Source organism: Giraffa tippelskirchi, chromosome 1 (genome assembly GCF_054371585.1).
Source record: "Giraffa tippelskirchi isolate mGirTip1 chromosome 1, T2T-mGirTip1v1.2.pri, whole genome shotgun sequence".
NCBI lineage: Eukaryota > Metazoa > Chordata > Mammalia > Artiodactyla > Giraffidae > Giraffa > Giraffa tippelskirchi.
In genome coordinates this window covers 96,875,687-96,885,284 of record NC_137275.1, presented here as the reverse complement: position 1 = coordinate 96,885,284, position 9,598 = coordinate 96,875,687, and the positions used below count along the sequence as shown (strand labels likewise).

The 9,598-nt window shown below is 35.1% G+C and overlaps 1 long non-coding RNA gene across 1 annotated transcript; it reads left to right on the top strand.

Moving 5' to 3' along the window:
- Positions 1-3,136: 3,136 nt before the first annotated feature.
- LOC145504231 (uncharacterized) lies at positions 3,137-7,833 on the top strand. Its single transcript, XR_014052147.1, has 2 exons — positions 3,137-3,782; positions 5,174-7,833. It is a non-coding gene; the product is annotated as an uncharacterized LOC145504231 (long non-coding RNA).
- Positions 7,834-9,598: the final 1,765 nt, after the last annotated feature.

Here is a 9,598-nt window from a genome sequence, read left to right as displayed (position 1 = left end):
AAACTGAGTTGACATAAAGTACTCCTCACGTTTTTCTTTTTCTTGGCTATCCCAGGCAGCATGCGGGATCTTCGATCCCTGACCAGGTATGAACCCTCACCCTCTGCGTTGCAAGCACAGAGTAGTGGAGCACCAGGGAAGTACTGGGGCATAACCACTGGAGCACCAGGGAAGTCCCAAGGTACTCCTCATGGACCAACCAAGTATTGATGGCTGGACTTTACAATTCTTCTCCAATATTCCTAGAGTTCCTCAGCTAGTATTTCTTATTTCCATTCTTTAATCTTACTGCCAGCACTTTCAGTAATGGCAAACAAGAAAACTTGAATGTACATATATTTCTAAACATCAACACATTTGAAATAAGAATTCTGATCATAAAAGGTGGTACTAGAGACTATCTCAAGTAAAGTAAACTAGTATCGATCTAGCTATCCATATGCATGTATGTGTCTTATGATATCTCCATGAGGCTCCTAGGCCTTTATTTTTTACCTTTGCATCAGGTTCATTAAGGCAAACATTGATTAAAGTGTTAGAGAATCAAAAATAATTTATTAATATCCCTAAGGAACTTCCTCTTACTTGTGGCAGTAGGGAACACTTCATTAATAAAATAACATTTCGTATACTGACACTTTTTTCCCCAGAAAATCTGCTTCTTTAGGGGTTAAGTCTGAATTTCAGCCTTCTTTTCTCCCAATAAGAGAAACTATTATCACTGGATAGGGACAAACACTTGGCTCCATATATTAAGAGTAATTTATCATTAACTGTTTTTCAAGTATAATCAACTCAACCTTATGTGGTAATATATTAAATCTTCAAGACAAGGGCAATATTGCAGATACACTATATTGAAATTTAAGAGGCCACTTAAAAGAAATATGTCATAAACTACATAGTATAGATAGTGTCCACCTTCCTATCCTTAGCCATAATATTTAATTGACACCCAGAGCACTCAATGTCTTTTATCCACTTTACTCCCTTCTTTCAATTTTAGCTTTTTCACCAAGACCCCAAGAGAAAATGACTTAGACATCATCCAAATGATTATCTTGGGATGCCTAATATTTATAAAATGCAATAGTTCTCTTTGAAGGAAGACTAAAAATAAAAATCATTTTAATGTTTTTGCTAATAATTATCTTTCATGCACTAACTACAGCAACTGGCACATTGTAGGTGATTGATAAGTACCTACTAAGTGAATGAATAAATTAATAAATGCCTGTATTGCTGCAACAAAAAAAATTCTTAAGGAAACAAGGTGACATCCATACAAACTTTCCTAACTAGAGATATAGATCCTTCATTTTCCCCTCATCCCTCAAATCCTACTATTCAAAGATTAGTACATAAATATTGGCAATTACATATTTGATGTTTTACACGCCCAGCATATTACTGCAAATAATATGTTTGTTTTTAGTAAATAACATTCATGACATTACAAACTGGAATCCCATTGTATCAGGCTATATGTGTGCATGAAGTAAATTGGTAATTCCTTATGTAATCAAGTATACGTTAACTTTATTTTCATTTGAAAAGGTTTTTACAATAAGATGTTCCAGGGTTTAAAAGATTTTAGACTAAGAATTAAAAGACTAAAGTTTTAGCCTTTTTTGCTACAATGCTGTTACATCTACATATCAAATGGAAATTTAGAATATGTGATCTCTAAGGTTCTGGACCTTTCACTATTACAACTTCTTACCTTCAGCATAATCTTTTATTACTATAGGAATGAAAGATGGTTTGTACAAATCATTAGGCCTAGGTTAATCAGATGCCTAGTTCTGAATGAGGAATGCAGCTTATTTTTCATGATATTATAAAAGTAATATGATCTTTTTCATTCAAAAAAAGAGAAAATATTTAGGCCACAACCACTATTAACATCATTTTCTTCTATAGAAAGCTTAAATTTTTGCCTATTTTTAGTGAACTTTATATAATTTGTATCAAAGAAAATTATTTCTACCTTTTTTATTTACATTGCCATAAATTTTCATTTTGTTGCCTTGCTTGTGTTAATATAATTGTAATATGAGCATAGTTAATGTGACTTCATACTTCTTGCCAGAGATCCACATTTTTCACAATTATAAACATATTTAGCCATGTAGAGTTTTTTTAAATATATTTAGGATTATTTCCTCAGAACTGATTCCTAGAAGTTGACTTCTTGCTTGTGTACACTTTCATGTTTTTAATACATATTTCAAAATTATTTTCCAAAAATATTACCCATCTTATGCTCATACCAGGAGGCAAATTCTATTTATAATACTTTATCTACACAGAATTTGTACCTACAAAAAAAAAGCAGAGATTACTCTTCAATTCTCTGAACTTTTTCATTTCTAAAACTAGTGCCTTTCTAGTTTATCAATATGTCTTCTTAGAGACTATACTTATATACTGCTCTTCTTTTTGTTTAGAAATAAATGCCAGCTAATGGTCAAAGAAAATTAAATCTATTAAGAAATCAATGGAGGTTAGAAACCAGGAACTACTGGTCTAGATAGCTAGTACAATTTTCTACTGAATAAGCCCAAAAACCATCACCTGTTTAACAATTGAGAGTTCTTACTAGTGTGCTTCTATTTGAATCGTGTGTTAGATATGAGCATCCGGGCTCCTGGTGCACCACCCCTTCCATTTAAATACTTTATCACATTATTCTCATGGACAATAAATGGTATAACTGGAGTTCAAATAATATTCTGCCTCAGTTCAGGAAATAAGTTAATGGAAGTGCTTTTTGCCATTCTAATTCTGTAGAGGGAACTATGCCTTTTTAGGGCTGATGTATTACCAAACTGATTTATGGAAATATAAGAAGGAAGGAAGGGATGAAGGAATGAATAGATAAATGGATGGAAGCAAGGGAGGAAGAAAAGAAGGAAGGAAGGGGAAGGGAGGGAGGGAGGAAGGGAGAGATGGAGGAAGAAGGCAGAGGGAGGTATCAATATCCAATGGCTAATACAATACCATAAAAATGAACCAAATTATTCACAAAGGAATAGCAATTAGGCAATAAAATCCTGTTTGGGTTTAAAATGTGGACAGAAATTATGGCATTTTTCTTAGTCTATAAAGTATCAAACTATCCTGTTCTCTAGTCTTTTTTTTTTTTTTTTGCCTTTCATTAATACCAAAGAAGAAAAGATCTGTTTTTATAACTTCAATCACCTAACTGAACTTAAAGAATGGGATACTTGAATAAAGTGGATAAGATCTCTGTGGCTAGTTCCAATTTATTTTCACAATGTGTGAGATGCTTAATACTAGACAACTAAACTTTTGATAATATCCTTAACAAAATTCAAGGGGTAAGTTCTAGTGCCATCAAGCAAAAGAACTACCTTCTTGCAGAGTGAAGAGCCAGGGCTTAGACCTGCAGAGAACGCCAAAAGTTTAATTTCCTTAATTGGAAATTTGTATCTATCAGAAAGAGTCTCATATGAGAAATGCTAAGGTCAAAGCTCTGAAATTAATGCAAACTAAACAGGAAATCAGTCCTGAACATTCATTGGAAGGACTGATGTTGAAGCTGAAACGCCAATACTTTGGCCACCTGATGCAAATAACTGACTCATTTGAAAAGACTCTGATGCTGGGAAAGATTGAGGGCAGGAGCAGAAGGGGACGATAGAGAATGAGATGGCTGGATGGCGTCACCGACTTGATGGACATGAGTTTGAGTAAACTCCGGGAGTTGGTGATAGACAGGGAGGCCTGATGTGCTGCAGTCCATGGGGTCGCAAAGAGTCAGACACGACTGGGTGACTGAACTGAAACAAGTAATCCTCTCAACAAACTAATTATGGGATTCGCCCTACAGCCAGGTGAGGAGGCTCAGGAATGGGAGGCAGAGTGACCCTATGTGTGACCATCTCCTTCACTGGAACCTCAAAAAAGAACTCCAGCCTTTGAGTTTCACATAGAGTCAAATACCTGAATTCAGCACTTTCTTTCTGGAATGAGGCAAAATAGAAACTGAGAACAATGAAGCTGTACTACCGAATGGCTAATTGTTTGAAAATATACAATCCCCTAAATAGCAGAATATTAACTTTAGTAAGTTAGCAGAGAGAAACTCATATGCAACAAAAGTCAATGAGCAAACAAAACTCTACAAAGATGTGGTACAACAGAGTATATCTGTTACAAGAAATCAGTTTTAATTAGATATTAAAAAGAACAGCTATGGTGTATTTTCCCCCTGGGTGTTAAAATATTTAAAGAGAAATTACTACACACATCAAAGCTTGGATAAGAAGACTCTCAGATAAGGTTAAAAGTGTCTGAAGAAAGGAAAGGGGAAAAGAAGTACAAATACTGTTAAAAACAAAAACAGAAACTATGGTTTAAAAATAGTTCAGTAAGTTTTAGTCAGTATTATTTCTATCAAAAACTTGAAAATATTTTTAAAAGCCATTCATCATGATTTCTTTATTTATTTAAAGGAAAGATACTAAAAATTCCTCATAGGCTCTTAAAATAACCGAAATTTTAGAAAATAAAAAGGAAAAACATTCCTGTTTAAGGAGAAAGGTAGTATTTAGTGATATTTCCCTGGAACTATTTTTGTAACGTTCAAATAAATAGTAAATTATACCTGCCTGAGTCAGATATTAAACTACATTTCCAGTTCTTTATCTCCATAGAGTACAAACAGAGTACAGGTTAGAAATGGGGGCGAGGGAGGGGGGATTGTTACAACTCTTGGAATTAGATTCAAGAGTCAGACACACCTGGCTGTGAAACCTCATGGTTGTCACTTCTTTTATAATCTTGCACAAATTGCTCTTCTTCTATGGTCTGATGTCCTTAATTGAAAAGGGGAGATTTATTGGTTTGCTGAAGGGATTAAATGAAACACTACCTACAATGTTTAGTGTATCTCCAGTTGTTGGCCAACAATTCCTGTAGTGACACTGTTTCTGCTGTTCTAGTTGTTGTCAGTCTCCAAGTCGTGTCTGACTCTTTACAACCCCAAGGACTGCGGCACGCCAGGCTTCCCTGTCCCTCAACATCTCCTGGAGTTTGCCCAAGTTCCTGTCCATTGAACTGGTGATGCCATGCAACCATGTTTTCCTCTGTCGCCGTTTTTCCCTTCTGTCTTCAATCTTTCCCAGCATCAGGGTCGTTTACAAAGAGTCAGAGGTTCACGTCAGGTGCCCAAAGTATTGGACCTTCAGCTTCAGCACTAGTCCTTCCACGGAATATTCAGGGTTGATTTCCTTTAGGATTGACTGGTTTGATCTCCTTGCTGTCCAAGAGACTCGCAAGAGTCTTCTCCAGCACCACAGTTCAAATGCACTAATTCTTCAGCACTCAGCCTTCTTTACGGCACAACCCTCACATTCATACATGACTACTGGAAAGACCATAGACTTGAACATATGGATCTTTGTCAGCAAAATGTCTTTGCTTTTTAATACACTGTTTATGTTTGTCATAGCTTTCCTGTCAAGAAGCAACTGTCTTCTAATTTCATGGCTGTAGTCACCATCTGCAGTCATTTTAGAGCCCAAGAAGAGGAAATCTGTCACTTCTTTCACCTTTCCCCCTTCTATTTGCCATGAAGTGATGGGACCGGATCTCATGATCTTAGTTTTTTTATTATTGAGTTTTAAGCCAGCTTTTTCACCCTTCTCTTTCACCCTCATCAAGCAGCTTTTTAGTTCCTCTTCGCTTTCTGCCATTAGAGTAGTATCATCTGCATATCTGAGGCTGTTGATACTTCTCCGCACAATCTTGATTCCAGCTTGTAACTCATCCAGCCCAGCATTTCACATGATGTGCTCCACATATAAGTTAAATAAACAGGGTGACAATAAACAGCCTTGTCATACTCCTTTCTCAATTTTGAACCAGCTAGCTGTTTCATATAAGATTCTAACTACTGCTTCTTGACCCACATACAGGTTTCTCAGGAGACAGGTAAGATGGGCTGGTATCCCCATCTCTTTGAGAGTTTTCCATATTTTGTTATGATTCACAGAGTCAAAGGCTTTAGTACAATCAATGAAACAGAAGTAGATGTTTTTCTGGAATTTCCTCACTTTCTCTATGATCCAGCAAATGTTAGCAATTTGATCTCTGGTTCCTCTGATTTTTCTAAACCCAGCTTGAACATCTGGAAGTTCTCGGTTCACGTACTACTACTATATCTTTATTATTATAACTCTCCTAATCTCTCTTGACCTTGGTCAAGCCACTTAACCTTCTGTATTCCCATTTCCTAACCTATAAAATGGGAATAATGATACCCTCTTAATGGAGTGTTAACAAGGTCAAATGGGACAACACGAAGAAACAATTTTAGAAGTAAAAGATGTCATAAAACTATCCCCAAGAGATATTTTATTTTGGATAATTGTGTCTGCATGATAATAATTTCACTCAGTAACTGAGAACTTTATATATATCTTTTATGCTTTATTCCCCCTCCTTTAATTAACTTATTTAATTTTTGACTGTGGTGGGTCTTTGTCGCTGCACATGGGCTTTCTCTAGTTGCTGTGAGCAGAGGCTATTCTTCACTGCACTTTGCAGCTTTCTCTTTGTGGTGGCTTCTGTCTTGCTGTGGAGCACAGGCAGGCTCTAGGCATGTTGGCGTCAGTAGTTGTGGCTTTTGGGCTCAGTAGTGGTGACATGGGGTCTGGTTGCTTCAAGGCATGTGGAATCTTCCTAAACCAGGGATGGAACCGGTATCTCTTTCATTGCAAAGGTGGGATTCTTAACCACTCAACCACCAAGGAAGCTCCCCTCACCTTTCTGTTTTAACAAGAAGATCAAAGATTTAAAAGACACATGTCAAGCAAGAGTCTTCTCCTTAATTAATGCATGCTAAGTAAGTAATTGCTCTTCTTCAACATGTACTAATGGCAGATTACAATAAGACCAGCCATAATATGCTGAACAAATACAAATTAAAAACTCAAAGAATGGTTCTCTTTCATGGCTCTGCAGTTTTCCCAGAACAATAAAGATAACTCAGAAAGCAAAGATAAAAGCTATATTCAGTGATGTGCTGGAACTGGCTAACACAGGCTTGCAAGAGCCAAGTGTCAATTTTTCAAGAATTTTGCAAGTCAGTTGTAACAATTATTGAGGTTATGGTAACTTACAATTAAATAGATTATTTTAAAACTAAAGAAAACTGCATATTTCAAACCTATCTCTTCCTATTTATCACATTTACTATATTGTACTATTATACCTGTTTATGTTGAAAATACTATATAATGGTGTTCTACTGTGCATCTGTTCCTAAAGTCATGTTTAGAGAGGCCACATTGATTAGATTAAGTGACCATGGTGGGAATATTTACACAGCAGAAATTTACAGTCGCTACACAAAAGGACTTGGTTTAGTGCTAAAGGTGACATTTGAGTTTAATGAACATTAATTCGTACAAGAGTGATAAACAGTTATAGAGTAAATCAGATATAACTCAGAAAAGAGTGGACTGGAACACAGCTCTATGTGTCAAATCATGGTTGAACTCAACAATGAGCACCCTTCAGAATGGCTATCAACAAAAAGTCTACAAATAAAGGCTGGAGAGGATGTGGAGAAAAGGAAAATTTCCTACACTATTGCTGGAAATGTAAATTGGTGTAGCCAATATTCAGAACAGTATGAAGGTTCCTTTAAAAAATGAAAAATAGAACTACCATAAAATCCAGCAATCTCACTCCTGGGCATATATCCCCAAAAATTCTAATTTGAAAAGATATATGCACCTCACCATTCACAGCAGCACTATTTACAACTGGTGAGACATGAAAACAACCCAAGTTCCCATCAACTGACAACTGGCATAAGAAGATGTGATATATACACAACAGAATATTACTCAGCCACAAAAAAAGAATGAATTATTACCATTTTTAGCAACATGAATGGACCTAGAGAATACTGTACTTAGTGAAGTAAGTCAAAGGCAAACACTATATGATATCACTTATATGTAGACTTTATTACAAATGAATCTATACACAAAATAGAAACAGACTCACAGACCTGAAAGTCAAATTTACCAAAGAGGAAAGGGGGAGGAATAAATTAAGAGCATAGGATTAACAGGTACCAACTACTGTATATAAAATAGATAAGCAACAAGAATTTAGTGTATAGCACAGGGAGCTAAATTCAACATCTTGTAATAACTTATAATGAAAAATAATATGAGAAGAATTAAATATCTATGTGTATATATACATATGTATATAACAAAATCATTTTGTTGTACACCTGAAACTAACACAATATTGTAAATCAATTATATTTCAAGTTATGGTTGAACTGCAGCCATTGTTTAGCTACAAACACATGATGTCAGCAAAAAAAATCAATGAAAGCATTTTGTGATAATCAATCAAGTATATATATATAGCTTAAATAAACACTATTTCCTACTTTATTGTTACTTGTACATTGTGTGCTACCTTTACGTTAATTGTGTGCATCTTTTATGTGAGTAGGATTTGTTAAAATGTATGAATATATATACTTTCTTGGAAATTTTGTTGTTAAACATTTATCAGTACACCTCTGGTGATTCTTTTTAAAAACTCCTTTAAAAATAGAGCTATCTTTGGGAAAGAAAAAAGAAGCCATAATCTCAAATAGTAAAAAGGTAAACAACTCCTCATCCACTAGGTGGCAGTAACAAGAATCAAGAAAATCGCAGAAAAACAAACTAGGAGGAAAAGGAATTTATAAAGAAATTACTTCATCTGTTTTCTTTTCGTTTGACTTATTAAATAATATTGGGAAAGAAAATTATGGCCATTTTTAAGGCTGCCTGTATACTAGCTAGTTATCAAAATAACCCACGTTCAGTATAAAAATTGAGAAAATGAACAAGGCCATGTAAATTAAGTAAAATGGCCCATAAAATGACTAAAGAACTAACTGATGTCAATATTTTGGTGAATATCCTTGTATACATTTTACAAAAACAGTATAATATTATACATAGTTTTTTATAATTTTATTTTTCCCCTGCTGTATCACAAACATTGTTTTCTGCCAAGAAATAAGATCTGTACACCATTTTTAGTGACTATGTAATATATGGTTGTTTGGATGTGCTGCTGCTGCTGCTGCTAAGTCGCGTCAGTCATGTCCAACTCTGTGCGACCCCACAGACGGCAGCCCACCAGGCTCCTCCGTCCCTGGGATTCTCCAGGCAAGAATACTGGAGTGGGTTGCCATTTCCTCCTCCAGTGCATGAAAGTGAAAAGTGAAAGTGAACAAATCAATTTCCTATTTATTAATGAGTACTTCACTTACTAATAACTTTTCCCTATCATAAGTCATACTTTTATAATCAACCATATGCATATATCTTTGTGCATAATTTGTCCAGTAATTTTCTTAGAATAAATTCCAAATTGTGAAATTATTTGATTAAAGTGATGTATACATTTTAAAATTTGATTCAATCTGCCAAATTTTCCTGCAGAAATATTGTGCTAGTTTATGAGAATACATTATTTCACCCACACTGTGCACCTTCCGTTTTCAACCTTTTTCAATACAATAGGTAAATATTATATGTTTCAA